Raw genomic sequence first — 23033 nt, forward strand, 5'->3', positions numbered from 1 at the left:
CAGTGGATGATACAGTTGATTCCATCCCTCCGCGAAGTTCTCCATTTTCGTCCGTCTCGGATATCGTCCTGCAGCTGGTGCATTTTGCTATGGCTTTGCTGAACTTCTTTGTTTGATATGAAGGTCAATCGGCCAGTTGTGCAGTAAGTTAGCATAAACCATCTCCTCGGTTTCGCTCTTTATAAAGAAAAAGAATAGAAACATTTAGGTAGGCGTTTAAGGCAGACATAATTCAATCAGATTTTGCATATACAAATCATAAAAGTTATTCAAATAAACTATTTTAAACAAGTCAACTTTTGTTCATTGCCATTGCCGGGTCAGTCATGGATGTTTTAAATGATGCCGACCAGCATGACAGGCCTAGATCGCATGGAATTTGAACAGAATATCTCGCTATAGCTACCACACAGGCCTCCATCCCCTCCAACTCACAGCGACATTAACGATATTATAATTTGCTTTGTCGTTCCCATGTTCATATTCCTTTATGCCGTGTTGTATAGGCCTCGTTAAAAAAACAACTTACTTGCGAATAATTGTCCTATTCTTCAACGCTCCTTAGTACTTCCCGACTCCAGCAATCTAATGCTGCGCACACCTTGACTATACTCCTCGTCGATTTTGATCAATTTAGATCTTTGTTTCTTTTATTCTTTCAAAAATGACAAAGAAACCGAAGAAAACCCAACTTCAGTTTGTAATCCTCCGTTCGAAAGTGTACACAATTCGAAATGCGAATTTGTGTTCTTTACCCTTTTCAAAATACGCGCGCGCGGACGCACGTTCGTACGCGATGTCCTATCCAGTCTGTGTATATGGAGATCAATGGCTACAACACAATCCCATATGGTCTAGTGGTTAGGATCCGGCGCTCTCACCGCCGTGGCCCGGGTTCGGTTCCCGGTGTGGGAACTTCTTTTTGGTGAACTTATAAAACAGTAATTAATACATCAGTGAATGTTTTATATTCAATATCAAATGCCTACCGTTAAGGCCAACGTAATCCCATATGGTCTAGTGGTTAGGATCCGGCGCTCTCACCGCCGTGGCCCGGGTTCGATTCCCGGTGTGGGAACTTTTCTTTTGGTGACCATTTCGATCAAATAGTCATCATTGAAAATAAATTCAATACCTCAATAGTTATTTCAAGTTTATTTCATATTGTTCATGGCTCCGGTTTTAATTCCCGATGTTTTTCCTTCCCGATGTTTTTCCTTTTATTTCCGTGTTATGAACAACTCTAGCTCGGTTTTGTCTACTTCTGAGTTACTCTTTTCATAAAAAAAATATGTCAGTTTATTCAAAATGAAAAAAAATAGCAACAAAAACAAAAAAGGCCAATTGGTCAATGTGGGGCTCGAACCCACGACCTTCGCGTTATCAGCACGACGCTCTACCGACTGAGCTAACCGACCATTCCGAAGACTTATTCGCCATTCTGAAGAAGAGAATTACTTTTCTCATGTTAACTCTGTTAATTTCCCCCAAGAAGGTAAAACAAAGCGTGACGTCATGATCGCTGTTGACAAATGGATACATTGAACGAGACTCATGACTGAATGGAAAGATTTCTTTCCAGTTTGTAGAATCACGTGGTTCGAGTCTGACACACTTATTGGAATTATCGCTGAATGTATCCCACGCACACAAAACCATAGTATTTCAATGCTATAGCCCGCAACGTAATCCATTTGGTCCAGTGGTTAGGTTTTTGTGTTTTGTTGTCCAGGATATCAGACTATACCTTTGATCGCATCGGATGTTTAAAACCGTATGGATTCCATATGGTTTAGTTCTCAGAGGATCCGGCGTTTTCACCGCCGTGGCCAATGTTCGATTCCCGGTGCGGGAAATTGTTCTTTTACTGAATTTCTAGAACACAAAAACATTGGTGAAATTTTAATTCCTTTGCCGAATGCCTACAGCTACCACCAATGAAATCCCATATGGTCTAGTGGTTAGGATCCGGCGCTCTCACCGCCGTGGCCCGGGTTCGATTCCCGGTGTGGGAAATGAGTTTTTTCTTTTTAATCTTGTGGATATTCATGAGTTTGTACATAAGTAATCGCTTTTTTGATCAGTTGAAGCAGATTTGCAACAGAGGGGAGCCCCTAGATTTGGTTGATTTGATCATTGTGTTCCCGAAATTCATTTAAAATTATCTGTTTTAGTCAAAGTTATCTGACAAATTTCTTTTTAAAAAGCAAGATTGGTCAATGTGGGGCTCGAACCCACGACCTTCGCGTTATCAGCACGACGCTCTACCGACTGAGCTAACCGACCATTCCGAAAACTACCTTGCCATTCTGAAGAAGAGAATTCCATTTGTCATGTTGACTCTGCGAGTAATACCAGAAGGAGAATTGGAAACAATTTTTCCAGAATTTAACGCAGAGTAAAACCCTATTACATGTATCGATTTGATCACTGTTGACAAATGGTACACTGAAAGAACTCATAATTAAATAGAAATTCTTTTTCCTTTTAGTAGAATCACATGGTTCGAGTTTGTTGCACGTATTGGAATAATGTATCCCACGTACATAAAAACATCATAAAGACCATCCAGAAATATGGTTTGCTATTATGAAGAAAGATCATCAATCTCATCAACATAACTCACGCTTCCTCCGTGGTTACTGTCTGATTCAGAAACATTTCTTTTAAAATTTATTTCCAATGCCCAATGACTACTATTACCACACAGGTAATCCCATATGGTCTAGTGGTTAGGATCCGGCGCTCTCACCGCCGTGGCCCGGGTTCGATTCCCGGTGTAGGAATTTTTTAAGCTGACTTTTTTAGAATATAAATACATCAGTGAAATTTTAATTCCTTTGCCGAATGCCTACAACTACCGCCAACGAAATCCCATATGGTCTAGTGGTTAGGATCCGGCGTTTTCACCGCCGTGGCCCGGGTTCGATTCCCGGTGTGGGAAATAAGCTTTTTATCGTGTGTGTATACATTTATTTTGTGTATCAACACTCGCATTTTTGAATTGCTTGAATGGTACTTTCGCATGGTTGGGTTTAGAAACAGCCAATTGAACGGATGTATAGCTTTAAACTACATGTATACACTGTAAGACGTGAGACGCGAAACAGTTTTTGTTTTGGTTGAACTCTCGATTTTATTGCAATATGGCGCTCCGTGCTAAGCAGCTAATAGTTGCTGCAATTGACACCTGGCTGAAGCGACACCTGGCTCCCATAGGAAAGTGCACATGTAAACAAAGCGTGACGTCATTATGTAATTAGGTCTATTAAAAATGATGCATTTTTAACTTACTGTCTATTTCTGTAATATGTTATCTAAAATGAGAGGGAAAAAAAATGGTCGATGTGGGGCTCGAACCCACGCCCTTCGCGTTATCAGCACGACGCTCTACCGACTGAGCTAACCGACCATTTAGAAGACTACCTTGCCACTCTGAAGAAGAGAATTCCATTTCTCATGTTGACTCTGCGAGTAATACCAGTAGGTGGATTGGACACAGTTTTTCCCCAGAATTTAACGCAGAGTAAAACCCTATTACATCTATCAATTTGATCACTGTTGACAAATGGTACACTGAAAAAACTCATGATTAAATAGAAAGATTATTTTCTTTTTTTGTAGAATCACATGGTTCGAGTTTGTTGCACGTATTGAAATAATGTATTCCACGTACATAAAACATCATAAAGACCATTTAGGAATATGGTTTGCTATTATGAAAAAAGATCATAAATCTCATCAACATATCTCACGTTTCCTCCGTGGATACTGTCTGATTCAGAAACATTTCTTTTAAAATATATTTCCAATGCCCAATGACTACTATTACCACACAGGTAATCCCATATGGTCTAGTGGTTAGGATCCGGCGCTCTCACCGCCGTGGCCCGGATTCGATTCCCAGTGTGGGAAATTTTTTTGGTGAACTTTCAGAACAGCAAATACATCGGTAAAAAGTTTATAAACAATGTACAATGCATATCGTTAAGGCGAACGGACTCCCATATGGTCTAGTAGTTAGGTGTCCACCACAGTGGTCCGGGTCCGATTCCTGGTATGGGAATTTTTTTAACTGAATTTACAGAGCACAAATACATTAGTGAAATTTTAATTCCTTTGCCGAATGCCTACAACTACCGCCAACGAAATTCCATATGGTCTAGTGGTTAGGATCCGGCGTTTTCACCGCCGTGGCACGGGTTCGATTCCCGTTGTGGGAAATTCTTTTTGGTGAACTTCCAGAGCAGCAAATACATCGGTGAAATTGTTATATTCAACGTCCAACGGCTACCGTTAAGGCCAACGGAATCCCATATGGTCTAGTGGTTAGGATCCGGCGCTCTCACTGCCGTGGCCCGGGTTCGATTCCCGGTGTGGGAAGTAAGCTTTTTATCGTGAGTGTTTGTATACACTTATTTTGTATAAACACTTTCATTTTTGAATTGCTTGAATGGTATTTTCGCACGGTTGGGTTGAAGAAACAGCCAAATTGAACGGATGTATAGCTTTAATAGCAAACTACATGTATGCACTGTATAGACGTGAGACGCGAAAGAGTCCCTTGTTTTGCACTCTCGGTTTTTTTTGCAATATGGACTCCGTGCTAAGCAGCTAATGGTTGCTGCAATAGAAAGACATAATGACGTCACGCTTTGTTTACAGTCATGTGCGCTTTCCTATGATAGCCAGGTGGGGACGATTGGCAGGCGACACCTGGCTCCCATAGGAAAGTGGACATGTAAACAAAACGTGACGTCATTATGTAATTAGGTATATTAAAGATGATGCATTTTTAACTTACTGTCTATTTCTGTAATATGTTATCTAAAATGAGAGGGAAAAAACCAGAAAAATTGGTCAATGTGGGGCTCGAACCCACTTCGCGTTATCAGCACGACGCTCTACCGACTGAGCTAACCGACCATTCAGAAGAAAACCTTGCCATTCTGAAGAAGAGAATTCCATTTGTCATGTTGACTCTGCGAGTAATACCATAACGTGAATTTAAAACAGTTTTTCCAGAATTTAACGCAGAGTAAAACCCTATTACATGTATCAATTTGATCACTGTTGACGAATGGTACACTGAAAGAACTCATGATTAAATAGAAAGCCTTTTTCCTTTTTGTAGAATCAGATGGTTCGAGTTTGTTGCACGTATTGGGATTATCACTGAATGTATCCCACGTACATAAAAACATCATCAAGACCATTCAGGAATATGGTTTGCTATTATGGAAAAAGATCATAAATCTCATCAACATATCTCACGTTACCTCGGTGGATACTGTCTGATTCGGAAACATTTCTTTTAAAATATATTTCCAATGCCCAATGACTACTATTACCACACAGGTAATCCCATATGGTCTAGTGGTTAGGATCCGGCGTTTTCACCGCCGTGGCCCGGGTTCGATTCCCGGTGTGGGAAATTTTTTTGGTGAACTTTCAGAACAGCAAATACATCGGTAAAAAGTTAATAATCAATGTACAATGCCTATCGTTAAGGCAAACGGAATCCCATATGGTCTAGTAGTTAGGTGTCCACCACAGTGGTCCGGGTCCGATTCCTGGTAAGGGAATTTTTTTAACTGAATTTACAGAACACAAATACATTAGTGAAATTTTAATTCCTTTGCCGAATGCCTACAACTTCCGCCAACGAAATCCCATATGGTCTAGTGGTTAGGATTCGGCGTTTTCACCGCCGTGGCCCGGGTTCGATTCCCGGTGTGGGAATTTTTTAAACTGAATTTTTGGAACACAAATACATCAGTGAAATTTTAATTCCCTTGCCGAATGTCTACAACTCGGCGTTTTCACCGCCGTGGCCTGGGTTCGATTCCCGGTTTGGGAAATTCTTTTTGGTGAACTTCCAGAACAGCAAGTACATCGGTGAAATTGTTATATTCAACGTCCAACGGCAACCGTTAGGACCAACGGAATCCCATATGGTCTAGTGGTTAGGGTCCGGCGCTCTCACCGCCGTGGCCCGGGTTCGATTCCCGGTGTGGGAAGTAAGCTTTTTTATTGTGTGTGTATACACTTATTTTGTATAAACATATTTTTGAATTGCTTGAATGGTATTTTCGCACGGTTGGGTTGAAGAAACAGCCAAATTGAACGGATGTATAGCTTTAATAGCAAACTACATGTATACACTGTATAGACGTGAGACGCGAAAGAGTCCTTTGTTTTGCACTCTCGGTTTTTTTGCAATATGGACTCCGTGCTAAGCAGCTAATGGTTGCTGCAATAGAAAGAGATAATGACGTCACGCTTTGTTTACATGTGTGCTTTCCTATGAGAGCCAGGTGGGGACGATTGGCTGGCGACACCTGGCTCCCATAGAAAAGTGCGCATGTAAACAAAGCGTGACGTCATGATGTAATTAGGTATATTAAAGATGATGAATTTTTAACTTACTGTCTATTTCTGTAACATGTTATCTAAAATGAGAGGGAAAAACCCCAGAAAAATTGGTTGATGTGGGGCTCGAACCCACGCCCTTCGCGTTATCAGCACGACGCTCTACCGACTGAGCTAACCGACCGTTCAGAAGACTACCTTTCCATTCTGAAGAAGAGAATTCCATTTGTCATGTTGACTCTGCGAGTAGTACCATTAAGTGAATCGGAAACAGTTTTTTTCCAGAATTTTAACGCAGAGTAAAACCATATTACATGTATCAATTTGATCACTGTTGACGAATGGTACACTGAAAGAACTCATGATTAAATAAAAAGCCTTTTTCCTTTTTGTAGAATCAGATGGTTCGAGTTTGTTGCACGTATTGGAATTATCACTGAATGTATCCACGTTCATAAAAACATAACCTTCATCATAAAGACGATTCAGGAATATGGTTTGCTATTATGAAAAAAAGATCATAAATCTCATCAACATATCTCACGTTTCCTCCGTGGGTACTGCCTGATTCAGAAACATTCCTTTAAAAATTTCCAATGCCCAATGACTACAATTACCACACAGCTAAGCCCATATGGTCTAGTGGTTAGGATCCGGCGCTCTCACCGCCGTGGCCCGGGTTCGATTCCCGGTGTGGGAAATGAGTTTTTTTTTTTTAATATTGTGGTGTAAACCAACTTGTAGATACAGACTCGCGTCTCTTGATCATTTTGAAGCAAGATATGCGACGTTGGAGACGCCCCTTTACAGTGTCGGTCATTGTGCTCCCGGAATTCATTAATAGTTTGTTTTAGTAGTCAAAATTATCTCAATAACAAAATAGAAGTCAATGTGGGGCTCGAACCCACGACCTTCGCGTTATCAGCACGACGCTCTACTGACTGAGCTAACCGACCATTCGCCAACTTCTCCTAAAAAAATAAATACACATTTTAAAACTGCTTTTGTCCCAGCAATATAAAAGTTATTCATTTTTGAATGAGACATCGAACGAAAAACCCACTGACGTTTAGTTTATATTAACATATTACTTCACAAAATTGGAGTTTTTGGCTGCCACACAATAAATAATTTGGCTCTTGCAGGGCGGGTTCATTTTTGCACAAAATGGAAGCTCATTTGCTATAAAATAGATTCTTCGTTTAATCCATTTTGTAAGAGGACTGGGGTATACATCGGTTACAGTTACAGATGTTTACTCGGTGGAAATTGAGTGAATTGGAAAATAAAATGCTTGTAAATTGTATCCTGTGTCCATGTCAGACTTAACCCTTGATCTGATCAACGCTTAACCGAGATTGTTTAACTTATGATTAGACATAAAGACTTTTGTGTTGTTTTTTTGTCCGGGATATGGGCCTACATACCTTTGATTGCATCGGAAGTTTGAAAACCATATGGAATTCCATATAGTTGAGTGGTCAGGATCCAGCGTTTTCACCGCCGTGGCCCGGGTTCGATTCCCAGTGTGGGACATTTTTTAAACTGAATTTCTAGAAAACAAATCCTCAGTGAAATTTTAATTCCTTTGCCGAAAGCCTACAACTACCGCCAACGAAATCCCATATGGTCTAGTGGTTAGGATCCGGCGTTTTCACCGCCGTGGCCCGGGTTCGATTCCCGGTGTGGGAAATTCTTTTTGGTGAACTTTCAGAACAGCAAGTACATCGGTGAAATTGTTACAATGCCTATCGTTAAGGCGAACGGAATTCCATTATGGTCTAGTAGTAGTTAAGTGTCCACCACAGTGGTCCGGGTTCGATTCCCGGTATGGGATTTTTTTCAACTGAATTTATAGAACACAAATACATCAGTGAAATTTTAATGCCTACAACCAGCGCCAACGAAATCCCATATCGTCTAGTGGTTAGGATCCGGCGTTTTCACCGCCGTGGCACGGGTTCGATTCCCGGTGTGGGAAATTCTTTTTGGTGAACTTCCAGAACAGCAAGTACATCGGTGAAATTGTTATATTCAACGTCCAACGGCTACCGTTAAGGCCAACGGAATCCCATATGGTCTAGTGGTTAGGATCCGGCGCTCTCACCGCCGTGGCCCGGGTTCGATTCCCGGTGTGGGAAGTTAGCCTTTTATCGTGTGTGTGTGTGTGTGTGTGTGTATACACTTATTTTGTATAAACACTGGCATTTTTGAATTGCTTGAATGGTATTTTCGCACGGTTGGGTTGAAGAAACAGGCACATTGAACGGATGTATAGCTTTAATTGCAAACTACATGTATACACTGTATAGACGTGAGACGCGAAAGAGTCTTTTGTTTTGGTTGAACTCTCGGTTTTATTGCAATATGGACTCCGTGCTAAGCAGCTAATGGTTGCTGCAATAGACATAAGACATAATGACGTCACGCTTTGTTTACAAGTGCGCTTTCCTATGAGAGCCAGGTGGGGACGATTGGCTGGCGACACCTGGCTCCCATAGGAAAGTGCACATGTAAACAAAGCGTGACGTCATTATGTAATTAGGTCTATTAAAGATGATGCATTTTTAACTTACTGTCTATTTCTGTAATATGTTATCTAAAATGAGAGAAAAAAACAGAAACCTTCGCGTTATCAGCACGACGCTCTACCGACTGAGCTAACCGACCATTTAGAAGACAACCTTGCCATTCGGAAAAAGAGAATTCCTATTCTCATGTTGTTTCTGCGAGTAATACCAGTAGGTGAATTGGACACAGTTTTTTCCAGAATTGAACGCAGAGTAAACCCAATAACATGTATCAATTTGATCACTATTGACAAATGGTACACTGAAAGAACTCATGATTAAATAAAAAACATTTTTTTCCTTTTTGTAGAATCACATGGTTCGAGTCTGACACACTCATTGGAACTATCACTGAATGTATCCCACGTACATAAAACATAACCTTCATCATATATAGAGACCATTCAGGAATATGTTTTGCTATTTTGAAAAAAAAGATCATAAATCTCATCAACATAACTCACGTTTCCTCCGTGGATACTGCGTGATTCGGAAACATTTCTTTTAAAATTTATTTCCAATGCCCAATGACTACTATTACCACACAGGTAATCCCATATTGTCTAGTGGTTAGGATCCGGCGCTCTCACCGCCGTGGCCCGGGTTCGATTCCCGGTGTGGGAATTTTTTAAGCTGACTTTTTTAGAATATAAATACATCAGTGGAATTTTAATTCCTTTGCCGAATGCCTACAACACCCGCCGACGAAATCCCATATGGTCTAGTGGTTAGGATCCGGCGTTTTCACCGCCGTGGCCCGGGTTCGATTCCCGGTGTGGGAAATTCTTTTTGGTGAACTTCCAGAACAGCAAGTACATCGGTGAAATTGTTATATTCAACGTCCAACGGCTACCGTTAAGGCCAACGGAATCCCATATGGTCTAGTGGTTAGGATCCGGCGCTCTCACCGCCGTGGCCCGGGTTCGATTCCCGGTGTGGGAAGTTAGCCTTTTATCGTGTGTGTATACACTTATTTTGTATAAATACTGGCATTTTTGAATTGCTTGAATGGTATTTTCGCACGGTTGGGTTGAAGAAACAGCCAAATTGAACGGATGTATAGCTTTAATAGCAAACTACATGTATACACTGTATAGACGTGAGACGCGAAAGAGTCCTTTGTTTTGCACTCTCGGTTTTATTGCAATATGGACTCCGTGCTAAGCAGCTAATGGTTGCTGCAATAGAAAGCCATAATGACGTCACGCCTTGTTTACATGTGTGCTTTCCTATGAGAGCCAGGTGGGGACGATTGGCTTGCGACACCTGGCTCCCATAGGAAAGTGCACATTCCCGGTGTGAGAATTTTTGAAGCTGACTTTTTTAGAATATAAATACATCAGTGAAATTTTAATTCCTTTGCCGAATGCCTACAACTACCGCGAACGAAATCCCATATGGTCTAGTGGTTAGGATCCGGCGCTCTCACCGCCGTGGCCCGGGTTCGATTCCCGGTGTGGGAAATGAGTTTTTTTTTAAATATTGTGGTGTAAACTAACTTGTAGATACAGACTCGCGTCTCTTGATCATTTTGAAGCAAGATATGCGACGTTGGAGACGCCCCTTTACAGTGTCGGTCATTGTGACTCGGAATTCATTAATTGTTTGTTTTAGTAGTCAAAACTATCTAAATAACAAAATAGAAAAATAGTTGTCAATGTGGGGCTCGAACCCACGACCTTCGCGTTATCAGCACGACGCTCTACCAACTGAGCTAACCGACCATTCGCCAACTTCTCCTCGAAAAATAAATACACATTTTTAAACTGCTTTTGTCCTAGCTAAAAAGAAGTTGTTCATGTTTGAATGAGACATCGAAAGAAAAACCCCACTGACGTTTAGTTATTGAATTATTTCTTCACAAAATGGGATTGTTTGGCTGCCGCACAATAAATAATTTGGCTCTTGCAGGGCGAGTTCATTTGTGCACAAAATGTACGTTCATTTTCTATAAAATAAATTCTTCGGTAAATCAATTTTTTAAGAGCACGGAGTATACATCGGTTACAGTTACAGATGTTTGCTCGGTGGAAATTGAGTGAATTGGATTTTTTTGCTTGTAAATTGTATCCTGTTTCGATGTCAGACTTAACCATTGATTTGATCAATGTTGACGAAAACGTTTAACCGAGATTGTAGAACTGATGATTACACACAAAGATATTTATGGGTTTTTTTTGTCCAGGGATATGGGACTACATACCTTTGATTGCATCGGATGTTTTGAAACCATTCGATGCACTTATTGGAATTATCACTGAATGTTTCTCATGTCCATAAAACATGACCTTCATCATCAAGACCATTCAGGAATATGGTTTGCTATTATGAAAAAAAGATCATAAATCTCATCAACATATCTCACGCTTCCTCTGTGGATACTGTTTGATTCAGAAACATTTTAAAAAAAAATGTATTTCCAATGCCGAATGACTACTATTACCGCACAAGCACTCCCATATGGTCTAGTGGTTACGATCCGGCGCTTTCGCCGCTATGGCCCGGGTTCGATTCCCGGTGTGGGAACTTATTTTTGGTGATTTTTCAAACCAGCAAATATATCGGTGACATTTTTATATTCATTGTCCAATGCCTATCGTTAAGGCCAACGGAATCCCATATGGTCTAGTGGTTAGGATCCGGCGCTCTCACCGCCGTGTCCCGGGTTCGATTCCCGGTGTGGGAACTTATTTTTGGTGATTTTTCAGAACAGCAAATACATCGGTGACATTTTTATATTCATTGTCCAATGCCTATCGTTTAGGCCAACGACATCCCATATGGTCTAGTGGTTAGGATCCGGCGCTCTCACCGCCGTTGCCCGGGTTCTATTCCCGGTGTGGGAAATGAGGTTTTCTTTTAATATTGTGGTGTAAACCAACTTGTAGATACCGACTCGCGTCTCTTGATCATATTGAAGCAAGATATGCGACGTTGGAGACGCCCCTTTACAGTGTCGTTCATTGTGCTCCCGGAATTCATTAATTGTTTGTTTTAGTAGTCAAAATTATCTAAATAACAAAATAGAAAAATAGTGGTCAATGTGGGGCTCGAACCCACGACCTTCGCGTTATCAGCACGACGCTCTACCGACTGAGCTAACCGACCATTCGCCAACTTCTCCTCGAAAAATAAATACACATTTTTAAACTGCTTTTTTCCTTGCAATAAAAAAGTAATTTATGTTTGAATGAAACATCGAACGAAAAACCCCACTGACGTTTAGTTATTGAATTATTTCTTCACAAAATTGGAATTTTTGGCTGCCACACCATAAATAATTTGGCTCTTGCAGGGCGGGTTCATTTTTGCACAAAATGAAAGCTCATTTGCTATAAAATAGATTCTTCGTTTAATCCATTTTTTAAGAGCACGGGGGTGTACATCGGTTGCAGTTACAGATGTTTACTCGGTGGAAATTGGGTGAATTGGAAAAATTTTGCTTGTAAATTGTATCCTGTGTCCATGTCAGACTTAACCATTGATTTGATCAGTGTTAACTAACACTTTTAACCGAGATTGTTTAACTTATGATTACACACAAAGACATTTGTGTTTTTCTTTCCAGGATATGGGACTACATACCTTTGATTGCATCGGATGTTTTGAAACCATATGGATTCCCATATAGTTTAGTGGTCAGGATCCAGCGTTTTCACCGCCGTGGCCCAGGTTCGATTCCCGGTGTGAGAACTTTTTTAAACTGAATTTGTAGAACACAAATACATCAGTGAAATTTTAATTCCTTTGCCGAATGCCTACAACTGCCACCAACGTAATCCCATAATGGTCTAGTGGGTAGGATCCGGCGCTCTCACCGCTGTGGCCCGGGTTCGATTCCCGGTGTGGGAACTTCTTTTTCGTGAACTTTCAAAGGTAGCAAATACATCGCTAAAATGTTTATATTCAATGTGCAATGCAAACCGGTAAGGCCAACGGAATCCCATATGGTCTAGTGGTTAGGATCCGGCGCTCTCACCGCCGTGGCCCGGGTTCGATTCCCGGTGTGGGAAATGAGTTTTTATTTTTAATCGTGTGGATATTCATGAGTTTTGTACATAAGCAATCGCTTTTTTGATCAGTTGAAGCAGATTTGCAACGGAGGGGAGCCCCTTCTGCTGATTTGATCATTGTGTTCCCGAAATTTATTTAAAATTATCTGTTTTAGTCAAAGTTATCTGACTAAAAAAATAAAAAAGCAAGATTGGTCAATGTGGGGCTCGAACCCACGACCTTCGCGTTATCAGCACGACGCTCTACCGACTGAGCTAACCGACCATTCAGAAGACTACCTTGCCACTCTGAAGAAGAGAATTCCATTTGTCATGTTGACTCTGCGAGTAATACCAGTAGGTGAATTGAAAACATTTTTTCCAGAATTTAACGCAGAGTAAAACCCTATTACATGTATTAATTTGATCACTGTTGACAAATGGTACACTGAAAGAACTCATGATTAAATAGAAAGACTTTTTTTCCTTTTTGTAGAATCACATGGTTCGAATCTGACACACTTATTGGAACTATCACTGAATGTATCCCAAGTACATAAAACATAACCTTCATCATATATAAAGACCATTCAGGAATAATTATGTTTCGCTATTTTGAAAAAAAGATCATAAATCTCATCAACATAACTCACGTTTCCTCCGTGGATACTGTCTTATTCGGAAACATTTCTTTTAATTTTTTTTTCTAATGTCCAATGACTACTATTACCACACAAGTAATCCCATATGTCTAGTGGTTAGGATCCGGCGCTCTCACCGCCGTGGCCCGGGTTCGATTCCCGGTGTGGGAAATTTTTAAGCTGACTTTTTTAGAATATAAATACATCAGTGAAATTTTAATTCCTTTGCCGAATGCCTACAACTACCGCCAACGAAATCCCATATGGTCTAGTGGTTAGGATCCGGCGTTTTCACCGCCGTGGCCCGGGTTCGATTCCCGGTGTGGGAAATTATTTTTGGTGAACTTCCAGAACAGCAAGTACATCGGTGAAATTGTTATATTCAACGTCCAACGGCTACCGTTAAGGCCAACGGCATCCCATGTGGTCTAGTGGTTAGGATCCGGCGCTCTCACCGCCGTGGCCCGGGTTCGATTCCCGGTGTGGGAAGTAAGCTTTTTATCGTGTGTGTGTATATACACTTATTTTGTATAAACACTCGCATTTTTGAATTGCTTGAATGGTATTTTCGCACGGTTAGGTTGAACAGCCAAATTGAACGGATGTATAGCTTTAATAGCAAATTACATGTACAATGTATACACTGTATAGACGTGAGACGCGAAAGAGTCCATTGTTTCGCACTCTCGGTTTTATTGCAATATGGACTCCGTGCTAATGGTTGCGGCAATAGAAAGACATAATGACGTCACGCTTTGTTTACATGTGCGCTTTCCTATGAGAGCCAGGTGGGGACGATTGGCTGGCAACACCTGGCTGCCATAGGAAAGCACACATGTAAACAAAGCGTGACGTCATTATGTAATAAGGTCTATTAAAGATAATGAATTTTTAACTTACTGTCTATTTCTGTAATATGTTATCTAAAATGAGAAACAAAACAGAAAAATTGGTCGATGTGGGGCTCGAATCCACGACCTTCGCATTATCAGCACGACGCTCTACCGACTGAGCTAACCGACCGTTCAGAAGACTACCTTGCCATTCTGAAGAAGAGAATTCCATTTGTCATGTTGGCTCTGCGAGTAATACCAGTAGATGAATTCGAATCAATTTTTCCAGAATTTAACGCAGAGTACAACTCTTTTACAGGTATCAATTTGATCACTGTTGACAAATGGTACACTGAAAGAACTCATGATTAAATAGAAAGATTGTTTTCCTTTTTGTAGAATCACATGGTCCGAGTCTGACACACTTATTGGAACTATTACTGAATGTATCCCACGTACATAAAACATACCCTTCACCATGAAGACCACTCAGGAATATGGTTAATGAAAAAAGATCATAAATCTCATCAACATATCTCACGTTTCCTCCGTGGTTACTGTCTGATTCGGAAACATTTCTTTTACAATTTATTTCCAATGCCCAATGACTACTATTACCACACAGGTAATCCCATATGGTCTAGTGGTTAGGATCCGGCGCTTTCACCGCCGTGGCCTGGGTTCGATTCCCGGTGTGGGAACTTATTTTTGGTGAACTTCCAGACCAGCAAATACATCGGTGAAATTTATATATTCAATGTCCAATACCTATCGTTAAGGCTAACGGCATCCCATATGGTCTAGTGGTTAGGATCCGGCGTTTTCACCGCCGTGGCCCGGGTTCGATTCCCGGTGTGGGAAATTCTTTTTGGTGAACTTACAGAACAGCAAGTACATCGGTGAAATTGTTATTGGTGAACTTCCAGACCAGCAAATACATCGGTGAGATTTTTAATTCAATGTCCAATGCCTATCGTTAAGGCTAATGGCATCCCATATGGTCTAGTGGTTAGGATCCGGCGTTTTCACCGCCGTGGCCCGGGTTCGATTCCCGGTGTGGGAAATTATTTTTGGTGAACTTACAGAACAGCAAGTACATCGGTGAAACTGTTATATTCAACCGCCGTGGCCTGGGGTTCGATTCCCGGTGTGGGAAATGAGTTTAAAAAAAAATATTGTGGTGTAAACCAACTTGCAGATACAGACTCACGTCTCTTGATCATTTTGAAGCAAGATATGCGACGTTGGAGACGCCCCTTTACAGTGTCGGTCATTGTCCTCCCGGAATTCATTAATTGTTTGTTTTAGTAGTCAAATTATTTAAATAACAAAATAGAAAAATAGTGGTCAATGTGGGGCTCGAACCCACGACCTTCGCGTTATCAGCACGACGCTCTACCGACTGAGCTAACCGACCATTCGCCAACTTCACCTCGAAAAATAAATACACATTTTTAAACTGCTTTTGTCCTAGCAATATAAAAGTTCTCCATTTTTGAATGAATCATCGAACGAAAAACCCCACTGACGTTTAGTTATTATTTAGTTAAATTATTACTTCACAAAATTGGAATTTTTGGCTGCCACACAATAAATAATTTGGCTCTTGCAGGGCGGGTTCATTTTTGCACAAAATGAAAGCTCATTTGCTATAAAATAGATTCTTCGTTTAATCCATTTTTTTTTAAGAGCACGGGGGTGTACATCGGTTGCAGTTACAGATGTTAACTCGGTGGAAATTGAGTGAATTGGAAAATTTTGCTTGTAAATTGTATCCTATGTCCATGTCAGACTTAACCATTGATTTGATCAATGTTAACGAAAACGTTTAACCGAGATTGTTTAACTTATGATTACACACAAAGACATTTGTGGTTTTTTTTGTCCAGGGATATGGGACTACATACCTTTAATTGCATCGGATGTTTTGAAACCATATGGATTCCCATATAGTTGAGTGGTCAGGATCCAGCGTTTTCACCGCCGTGGCCCGGGTTTGATTCCCAGTGTGGGAACTTTTTTAAACTGAATTTCTAGAACACAAATCCTCAGTGAAATTTTAATTCCTTTGCCGAATGCTTACAACTACCGCCAACGAAATCCCATATGGTCTTGTGGTTAGGATCCGGCGCTCTCACCGCCGTGGCCCGGGTTCGATTCCCGGTGTGGGAAATTAGGTTTTTTTTCTTAATCATGTCGATAAATATTCGCTGCTTTTGATTGTTTGAAGGAAGATATGTGACGGAGGGGACCCCCTTCTTTTATGTTGGTCGTTGTGTTCCCGGAATGTATTTATTGACTGTTTTATTCGAAGTTATCTAAATAAAAGAAACAGCAAAAGTGGTCAATGTGGGGCTCGAACCCAGGACCTTCGTGTGATCAGCACGACGCTCTACCGACTGTCCGACCCCTTTGGTATTGAAGCCATGATTCTGACCGAGGACCATTTATATTAGTCTTTGACACTGGATGATTCCGAAATAATGTGTTAAAATCCTTTGGGAGAATTTCTAGAACAAGTAGTACTACATGTGTATTGAAACTGAAATTCATCACCCAATACCATTAATTCATATGGTCCCATATGGTCTAGTGGTTAGGATCCGGCGCTTTCACCGCCGTGGCCCGGGTTCGATTCCCGGTGTGGGAATTTCTTTTTGGTGAACTTCCAAAACAGCAATTAATACATCAGTGAATGTTTTATATTCAATATCAAATGCCTCCCGTTAAGGCCAACGGAATCCCATATGGTCTAGTGGTTAGGATCCGGCGCTCTCACCGCCGTGGCCCGGGTTCGATTCCCGGTGTGGGAAATGATGTTTTTTTTTAATCGTGTAGATAAAAGCTCGCTTGTTTTGATCATTTGAAGAAAGATATGCGACGAAAGGGAATCCCCTTCTTTTGTGTTGCTCATTGTGTTCCCGGAATTTATTTATTAATTGTCTGTTTTAGTCAAACTCATCTAAATAAAGAAAGAAACAACAAATTAAAGTGGTCAATGTGGGGCTCGAACCCTCGACCTTCGCGTTATCAGCACGACGCTCTACTTACTGAGATAAACAGACCATTCGGAAAGTTAAAGATGCACTCCCGTGCTGTTTTCGGGTTTCACCTCGAAAAATAGATTTGTTTTTCTTCAATTGCTATTTTCCTAGCAATATCAAAGTTATTCACTATTGATCGAGACATCGAACAATAAAAACCACCGACGTTTAGTTACTGAATTATTTCTTCACAAAATTAGAATTATTTGATGCCAGAGAATAATTCGGCTCTATTTGTGCACAAAACAAAAGCCCCTTTTCAGAGGGTTGCAGACGCCCAAAACCGGAATAAAGTAAATTTGTCGTTTAAACAAATATTCAAATTGAAATTTGTTAGGAGACAAAACAAACATTTGAAAAAAAGTACACTGGGTGTATGCTTTGGTCACTGTTACACATGTTTGCTCTGTGACTCAGAGTGAATTAGAAATATTTCGCTTGTAAATTTAATGTTGTGTCAGACTTAACCATCGGTTTAATCACATGTTTACAAAAAAAGTTTAACCGAGATTGTTTAATTTATGATTACACAAAAGTAGTTTTGATCTTTTGTCCAGAATATGGGACTATGTCTATATATCTTTGCTTACATGTGATGTTTTAAAACCATATCTGACCTACGCAAGGATTCCCATATGGTCTAATGGTTAGGATCCGGTGCTCTCCTCGCCGTGGCCCGGGTTCGATTCCCGGTGTAGGACCTTTTTTTACACTGATTTTTCAGCACACAAATACATATACATCAGTGAAATTTTTTACGCTTTTGCCGGATGCCTAACTACCGTCAATGTAATCCCATATGGTCTAGTGGTTAGGATCTGGCGTTTTCACCGCCGTGGCCCTGGTTCGATTCCCGGTGTGGGATTTTTTTTTTTTTTTTTACTGAATTTCTAGAACACAAATACATCAGTGAAATTTTAAACTCCTTGCCGATTGCAACATTTACCGCCAACGAAATCCCATAAGGTCCAGGGGTTAGGATCCGTCGTTTTCACCGCCGTAGTCCGGGTTCGATTCCCGGTGAGGTAAATTAGGTTTTTTTTCTTAATCGTGTGGATATACACTAATCTGTAGATAAACAAGCCGCTTGCTTTTGATCATTTGAAGCAAGATATGTGACGGGGGGGGGGGGCCCTCTTCTTTAATGTTGGTCGTTGGGTTCCCGGAATGTATTTATTGACTGTTTTAGTCCAAGTTTAACCAAATAAAACAAAAACAAAAGTGGTCAATGTGGGGCTCGAACCCACGACCTTCGCGTTATCAGCACGACGCTCTACCGACTGAGCTAACCGACCATTCGGTAAGTGCAAGATGTACTCCCGTACTATTTTTCAGTTTCACATCGAAAAATAGACTTTTTTTCAATTGTTTTTTTTCTAGCAATTTAAAAGTTATTCACTTTTGAATGAGACAACGAACGAAAAAAAAACACAGCGACGGGCTTTAGTTGTTGAATTATGTTATCATTAACAAAAATATCGAATTATTGGCTGCCAAACAATAATCCGGCTCTCGCAGGGCGGGTTCATTTGTACACAAGATGAAAGCTCCTTAATTTTCAGAGAGTTGCGGACGCCCAAAATCGGAATAAAGTAGCTTCTACGTTAAACTAAAACATACATATTAAAAAATTTGTTATGCGAAAAAATATATCCATTTTTTGAAGAGTAAGGGGTATACATGGGTCTCTGTTACACGTGTTTACTCTTTGGAAACTGAGTGAATTGGAACGATTTTGCTTGTAAATGTAATGCTGTGTCAGACTTAACCATCGATTTGATCACTGTTTTCAAGAACGTTTAACCGAGTTGTTTGACTTTATATGATTACACACAAAACATTTTTGTTCTTTTGCCTAGGATGGGACTACATACCTTTGCTTGCATCTGATGTTTTAACACGCCCGCCTATGTGAACGTGTCTGTGTGCATGTTGTTTCATTCAAAATAAAGTGTGACGTAACCTTTAGAAATCGGCCTTCGCAACCACAGGGCTGATCCAATGCGTAAGGATCCCATATGGTCTTGTGGTTAGGATCCGGCGTTTTCACCGCCATGGCCCGGGTTCAATTCCCGGTGTGTGAAATGAGTGCTTTTAATCGTGTGGATATACACTAGTAATTTTTAGATAAACACTCGCTTGTTTTGATCATTTGAATTTTCAGAACACAAATACATGTACTTCAGTGAAAATTTTAACGCTTTTGCCGAATGCCTTACTACCGTCAATGTGATCCCATATGGTCTTGTGGTTAGGATCCGGCGTTTTCACCGCCGTGGCCCGGGTTCGATTCCCGGTGTGGGAATTTTTTTTTTTTTACTGAATTTCTAGAACACAAATACATCAGTGAAAGTTTAAACATTCAAAATAAAGTATGATGTAACCTTTAGAAATCGGCCTTCGCAACCACACGGCTGATCTAATGCGTAAGGATCCCATAATTATGGTCTAGTGGTTAGGATCCGGCGTTGTCACCGCCGTGGCCCGGGTTCGATTCCCGGTGTGTGTACTTTTCTTTTACTGAATTTCTAGAAAACAAATACATCAGTGAAGTTTAAATTCCTTTGCCGAATGCCTACAACTACCGCCAATGTAATCCTAATGGTCTAGTGGTTAGGATCCAGCGCTCTCACCGCCGTGGCCCGGGTTCGATTCACGGTGTGGGAAATGAGTGCTTTTAATCGTGTGGATATACACTAATACTTTTTAGATAAACACTCGCTTGTTTTGATCATTTGAAGCAAGATATGCGACGGAAGGGATGTTGTACGACTTATATCTCGTACGTACAACTTATATCTCATACGTATGACATATGAATTGCAACTCGTATGTACGACATATAAGTCGTTAGTACGGGTTATAAGTCGTACGTACGAGTGGGCTAAAAGATAATTTTTTTTCTCACCATGTCCCTAATACAGCTTCGTACATTTGTGCGCAAAATGAAAGCCCCTTTTCAGAGAGTTCCAGACACCACAACTCGGAAAAGTAGATTCTTCGGTACAACAAAACATACAAATTGAAAATTTGTCAGGAAAAAAAGAAAAGAGAGAGAAAAAAAATCGTCTTTGGGTTATACATCGGTCACTGTTATACACGTTCACTCAGTGGACACTGAGAGTTGGAAAGATTTCGCTTGTAACTGTTATGCTGTGTCAGACTTAATCACTGTTTACAAAAATGTTTAACCGAGATTGTTTAACTTATGATTTCATACAAAAGCATTTTTTGTTCTTTTGTCCAGGATATGGGATTACATACCTCGGCTTGCATCTGATGGGCTCACCTACGCACGGATGCCATTATGGTCTTGTGGTTAGGATCCAGCGTTTTCACCGCCATGGCCCAGGTTCGATTCCCGGTGTGGGAACTTTTTTTAACTGAATTTCTGGAGCACAAATACATCAGTGAAATTTTAATTCCTTTGCCGAATGCCTACAACGACCGCCAACGAAATCCCATATGGTCTAGTGGTTAGGATCCGGCGTTTTCACCGCCGTGGCCCGGGTTCGATTCCCGGTGTGGGAAATTCTTTTTGGTGAACTTCCAGAACAGCAAGTACATCGGTGCAATTTTATATTCAACAAGCTGGTTTACCCGATCATAGATCGGGTAGGGCGTAGTGTTGGGGATGAAATTGTGGGGAGTTAAATGTAAATGGGGGATATAGTTGGGGAGACATGCAGTTAAAGAACAGCAATTTCTGTGGTGTGATCTGAGGCGATTTCTGATCACTAAAACCAATTTGAGCAAAAGATCATCTGTGAAAGTTTTGAATTTTGAGTAATTGAATCAGCTACATGTATTCTGAGCAATAGAATCATTATTGTAGGCTACAATATTTTTATTCGGGGAAGAAAAAGTGTGTGTGTGGGGGGAGGGGGAGACCAAACAATGTCCCCCCTCAAAATGTGTGTCTGTGTGTGTGGGTGTGTGTGGGTGTGTGTGTGTGTGTGTGTGGGGGGGGGGTTCCCCCTGTCCCCCGTCGATTTACGCACATGATAATTATGTACCATGGCAACTGTCTGTAAATGTCCCCGTTGGTCTGTTAAATTGGCATTTTGTGAGGCAGTCGCATTTGGAAATCGTAGTGAAAAGGTTACTGTAGTACACAGGCGAAGGCTGGTTGTACAGTTTGACAATAAATCATAATGCAATAAAACGTGAAGGTGTCATTTAAAATGAAAATGTTGAGTGTGACCATAAAATTACAAACGGTCTGAATCATGGAGGAAGGTCATATTTAAGTTTCAGTATTGGACTCTTCAACAAACGTAAACTTGAACTTCTAACAATTTGCGAGACCGTCTGCGATTCAACTTTTATTCAAGTTGGTTCAACCATCTATATATAAGAGCAAGTTTTACTCGGCCTCCGAGAAATGTTTGCTTCTGAAAGGATCCGAGACCGCGGCTTCACGTCCGTGGAAAAATGTGGATGTCTTCCGCCGGGTCGGACACTTTTTCGTCGATTTTTTTGTGACTTCGTTTAAGATCGCGATATTTGAAGCAATGCATCGATCCTTCGTTGGCCCCAAACAGGCCCCCGAAATTATAACGCGACACTGAATTATACGTGGCGGGCAGCGAACTCACAACGCTCAGCCTTGGTGGTGGAAGAATGGAGCTGTAAACACATTATGGAAGCAACAGCACTCTATCACGCGACGTCACATGCGTGCGCTTCAAATAGCGAGCACCGTAGACCCAACCTCGTTTGCAGGGTGTGGGGCAGGCTGCAGTACGCGTTGCCATCGACAGTTTTGCATAGCCCGGAAATACTATGCAGTGTAGACTTTCGATTGGTCAGACCGCGCAAGGCATACTAAGTGTAGTCCTTCTGAGTATTCGTTGCACTCGGCGCAGGGGCGGCAAGCAAAGCACTGGAAACAATAGGGACACTTGGTGGCCACGCACCATGGAGAAAAAATATTTTGCCAAGGCCACCCCATACTACCATTTAGTGAACACTTTTGCAGAACGGCCGAGTAGAACACGTAAACGAAACCCCTACGTTGACCTCGCTGACCTCGCACCAGCCAGCACAGGGGGCGGCCAGGCAGTCAACGTGAAAGCGCACACGACGGCAAATTCCTGCGCAAAACGCAGTCACGAAAAATCGACGAAATGGATCGCCAGTCCGTACGGGAAAATTAGGACGACCCGAAGCGTCCGACCCGGCGGAAGACACCCTCCGCATTTTTCCACGGACGTGGAGCGATTTTGGCGCCGCGTGAGCCCGCGGTCTCGGATCCTTTTATGAGCAAACATCGTCTCGGGGGCGAGTAAACTTCTCTCTTATATATATAGATATCCAATGCTCACTATTAAGGCCAAAGAAATCCCATATGGTCTAGTGGTTCGGATCCGGCGCTCTCACCGCCGTGGCCCGGGTTCGATTCCCGGTGTGGGAATTGTTTTGTAATCGTATGGATATACACTAACTTGTAGATAAACACATTCGTCTACGAATTTTGAGTTTCACCTCGAAAAATAGAGTTTTTTTCAATTGCTATTATCTATATTCCTAAAATTTTTTCACTTTTTGAATGAGACATCGAACGATAAAAAAAACCCAC

General features: G+C 41.2%; 46 non-coding genes across 46 annotated transcripts; 34 read left to right on the forward strand and 12 right to left on the reverse strand.

Moving 5' to 3' along the window:
* The first annotated feature begins 843 nt into the window (after positions 1–843).
* Positions 844–915, forward strand: Trnae-cuc. The gene has a single exon. It is a non-coding gene; the product is annotated as a tRNA-Glu (tRNA).
* Positions 916–1006: 91 nt separating this feature from the next.
* Positions 1007–1078, forward strand: Trnae-cuc. The gene has a single exon. It is a non-coding gene; the product is annotated as a tRNA-Glu (tRNA).
* A 267-nt stretch (positions 1079–1345) lies between these two features.
* On the reverse strand, positions 1346–1418 carry Trnai-gau. Its single transcript has one exon. It is a non-coding gene; the product is annotated as a tRNA-Ile (tRNA).
* A 525-nt stretch (positions 1419–1943) lies between these two features.
* Positions 1944–2015, forward strand: Trnae-cuc. The gene has a single exon. It is a non-coding gene; the product is annotated as a tRNA-Glu (tRNA).
* A 198-nt stretch (positions 2016–2213) lies between these two features.
* Positions 2214–2286, reverse strand: Trnai-gau. Its single transcript has one exon. It is a non-coding gene; the product is annotated as a tRNA-Ile (tRNA).
* A 428-nt stretch (positions 2287–2714) lies between these two features.
* On the forward strand, positions 2715–2786 carry Trnae-cuc. The gene has a single exon. It is a non-coding gene; the product is annotated as a tRNA-Glu (tRNA).
* Positions 2787–2872: 86 nt separating this feature from the next.
* On the forward strand, positions 2873–2944 carry Trnae-uuc. Its single transcript has one exon. It is a non-coding gene; the product is annotated as a tRNA-Glu (tRNA).
* A 395-nt stretch (positions 2945–3339) lies between these two features.
* On the reverse strand, positions 3340–3412 carry Trnai-gau. The gene has a single exon. It is a non-coding gene; the product is annotated as a tRNA-Ile (tRNA).
* A 739-nt stretch (positions 3413–4151) lies between these two features.
* On the forward strand, positions 4152–4223 carry Trnae-uuc. The gene has a single exon. It is a non-coding gene; the product is annotated as a tRNA-Glu (tRNA).
* An 88-nt stretch (positions 4224–4311) lies between these two features.
* On the forward strand, positions 4312–4383 carry Trnae-cuc. Its single transcript has one exon. It is a non-coding gene; the product is annotated as a tRNA-Glu (tRNA).
* A 474-nt stretch (positions 4384–4857) lies between these two features.
* Positions 4858–4926, reverse strand: Trnai-gau. The gene has a single exon. It is a non-coding gene; the product is annotated as a tRNA-Ile (tRNA).
* Positions 4927–5362: 436 nt separating this feature from the next.
* Trnae-uuc lies at positions 5363–5434 on the forward strand. Its single transcript has one exon. It is a non-coding gene; the product is annotated as a tRNA-Glu (tRNA).
* Positions 5435–5670: 236 nt separating this feature from the next.
* Positions 5671–5742, forward strand: Trnae-uuc. The gene has a single exon. It is a non-coding gene; the product is annotated as a tRNA-Glu (tRNA).
* Positions 5743–5948: 206 nt separating this feature from the next.
* On the forward strand, positions 5949–6020 carry Trnae-cuc. Its single transcript has one exon. It is a non-coding gene; the product is annotated as a tRNA-Glu (tRNA).
* A 463-nt stretch (positions 6021–6483) lies between these two features.
* Trnai-gau lies at positions 6484–6556 on the reverse strand. Its single transcript has one exon. It is a non-coding gene; the product is annotated as a tRNA-Ile (tRNA).
* A 444-nt stretch (positions 6557–7000) lies between these two features.
* Trnae-cuc lies at positions 7001–7072 on the forward strand. Its single transcript has one exon. It is a non-coding gene; the product is annotated as a tRNA-Glu (tRNA).
* Positions 7073–7255: 183 nt separating this feature from the next.
* On the reverse strand, positions 7256–7328 carry Trnai-gau. The gene has a single exon. It is a non-coding gene; the product is annotated as a tRNA-Ile (tRNA).
* Positions 7329–7992: 664 nt separating this feature from the next.
* On the forward strand, positions 7993–8064 carry Trnae-uuc. The gene has a single exon. It is a non-coding gene; the product is annotated as a tRNA-Glu (tRNA).
* A 377-nt stretch (positions 8065–8441) lies between these two features.
* Positions 8442–8513, forward strand: Trnae-cuc. The gene has a single exon. It is a non-coding gene; the product is annotated as a tRNA-Glu (tRNA).
* A 981-nt stretch (positions 8514–9494) lies between these two features.
* Trnae-cuc lies at positions 9495–9566 on the forward strand. The gene has a single exon. It is a non-coding gene; the product is annotated as a tRNA-Glu (tRNA).
* An 86-nt stretch (positions 9567–9652) lies between these two features.
* Trnae-uuc lies at positions 9653–9724 on the forward strand. The gene has a single exon. It is a non-coding gene; the product is annotated as a tRNA-Glu (tRNA).
* Positions 9725–9812: 88 nt separating this feature from the next.
* On the forward strand, positions 9813–9884 carry Trnae-cuc. Its single transcript has one exon. It is a non-coding gene; the product is annotated as a tRNA-Glu (tRNA).
* A 449-nt stretch (positions 9885–10333) lies between these two features.
* Positions 10334–10405, forward strand: Trnae-cuc. Its single transcript has one exon. It is a non-coding gene; the product is annotated as a tRNA-Glu (tRNA).
* A 188-nt stretch (positions 10406–10593) lies between these two features.
* Positions 10594–10666, reverse strand: Trnai-gau. Its single transcript has one exon. It is a non-coding gene; the product is annotated as a tRNA-Ile (tRNA).
* An 890-nt stretch (positions 10667–11556) lies between these two features.
* Trnae-cuc lies at positions 11557–11628 on the forward strand. The gene has a single exon. It is a non-coding gene; the product is annotated as a tRNA-Glu (tRNA).
* An 88-nt stretch (positions 11629–11716) lies between these two features.
* Trnae-cuc lies at positions 11717–11788 on the forward strand. The gene has a single exon. It is a non-coding gene; the product is annotated as a tRNA-Glu (tRNA).
* A 189-nt stretch (positions 11789–11977) lies between these two features.
* Positions 11978–12050, reverse strand: Trnai-gau. The gene has a single exon. It is a non-coding gene; the product is annotated as a tRNA-Ile (tRNA).
* A 671-nt stretch (positions 12051–12721) lies between these two features.
* Trnae-cuc lies at positions 12722–12794 on the forward strand. Its single transcript has one exon. It is a non-coding gene; the product is annotated as a tRNA-Glu (tRNA).
* Positions 12795–12883: 89 nt separating this feature from the next.
* On the forward strand, positions 12884–12955 carry Trnae-cuc. The gene has a single exon. It is a non-coding gene; the product is annotated as a tRNA-Glu (tRNA).
* A 192-nt stretch (positions 12956–13147) lies between these two features.
* Trnai-gau lies at positions 13148–13220 on the reverse strand. Its single transcript has one exon. It is a non-coding gene; the product is annotated as a tRNA-Ile (tRNA).
* Positions 13221–13675: 455 nt separating this feature from the next.
* Trnae-cuc lies at positions 13676–13746 on the forward strand. Its single transcript has one exon. It is a non-coding gene; the product is annotated as a tRNA-Glu (tRNA).
* An 86-nt stretch (positions 13747–13832) lies between these two features.
* On the forward strand, positions 13833–13904 carry Trnae-uuc. The gene has a single exon. It is a non-coding gene; the product is annotated as a tRNA-Glu (tRNA).
* An 88-nt stretch (positions 13905–13992) lies between these two features.
* Positions 13993–14064, forward strand: Trnae-cuc. The gene has a single exon. It is a non-coding gene; the product is annotated as a tRNA-Glu (tRNA).
* A 461-nt stretch (positions 14065–14525) lies between these two features.
* Trnai-gau lies at positions 14526–14598 on the reverse strand. The gene has a single exon. It is a non-coding gene; the product is annotated as a tRNA-Ile (tRNA).
* A 439-nt stretch (positions 14599–15037) lies between these two features.
* Trnae-uuc lies at positions 15038–15109 on the forward strand. Its single transcript has one exon. It is a non-coding gene; the product is annotated as a tRNA-Glu (tRNA).
* An 88-nt stretch (positions 15110–15197) lies between these two features.
* Positions 15198–15269, forward strand: Trnae-uuc. Its single transcript has one exon. It is a non-coding gene; the product is annotated as a tRNA-Glu (tRNA).
* Positions 15270–15399: 130 nt separating this feature from the next.
* On the forward strand, positions 15400–15471 carry Trnae-uuc. The gene has a single exon. It is a non-coding gene; the product is annotated as a tRNA-Glu (tRNA).
* A 281-nt stretch (positions 15472–15752) lies between these two features.
* On the reverse strand, positions 15753–15825 carry Trnai-gau. Its single transcript has one exon. It is a non-coding gene; the product is annotated as a tRNA-Ile (tRNA).
* Positions 15826–16508: 683 nt separating this feature from the next.
* Trnae-cuc lies at positions 16509–16580 on the forward strand. Its single transcript has one exon. It is a non-coding gene; the product is annotated as a tRNA-Glu (tRNA).
* A 406-nt stretch (positions 16581–16986) lies between these two features.
* On the forward strand, positions 16987–17058 carry Trnae-uuc. The gene has a single exon. It is a non-coding gene; the product is annotated as a tRNA-Glu (tRNA).
* A 91-nt stretch (positions 17059–17149) lies between these two features.
* Positions 17150–17221, forward strand: Trnae-cuc. The gene has a single exon. It is a non-coding gene; the product is annotated as a tRNA-Glu (tRNA).
* Positions 17222–18245: 1024 nt separating this feature from the next.
* Positions 18246–18317, forward strand: Trnae-uuc. Its single transcript has one exon. It is a non-coding gene; the product is annotated as a tRNA-Glu (tRNA).
* A 357-nt stretch (positions 18318–18674) lies between these two features.
* Positions 18675–18747, reverse strand: Trnai-gau. Its single transcript has one exon. It is a non-coding gene; the product is annotated as a tRNA-Ile (tRNA).
* A 938-nt stretch (positions 18748–19685) lies between these two features.
* Positions 19686–19757, forward strand: Trnae-uuc. Its single transcript has one exon. It is a non-coding gene; the product is annotated as a tRNA-Glu (tRNA).
* Positions 19758–20911: 1154 nt separating this feature from the next.
* Trnae-uuc lies at positions 20912–20983 on the forward strand. Its single transcript has one exon. It is a non-coding gene; the product is annotated as a tRNA-Glu (tRNA).
* Positions 20984–22796: 1813 nt separating this feature from the next.
* Positions 22797–22868, forward strand: Trnae-cuc. Its single transcript has one exon. It is a non-coding gene; the product is annotated as a tRNA-Glu (tRNA).
* Positions 22869–23033: the final 165 nt, after the last annotated feature.

Source organism: Patiria miniata, unplaced genomic scaffold (assembly GCF_015706575.1).
Source record: "Patiria miniata isolate m_02_andy unplaced genomic scaffold, ASM1570657v1 HiC_scaffold_3, whole genome shotgun sequence".
In the NCBI taxonomy this organism is placed as follows: domain Eukaryota; kingdom Metazoa; phylum Echinodermata; class Asteroidea; order Valvatida; family Asterinidae; genus Patiria; species Patiria miniata.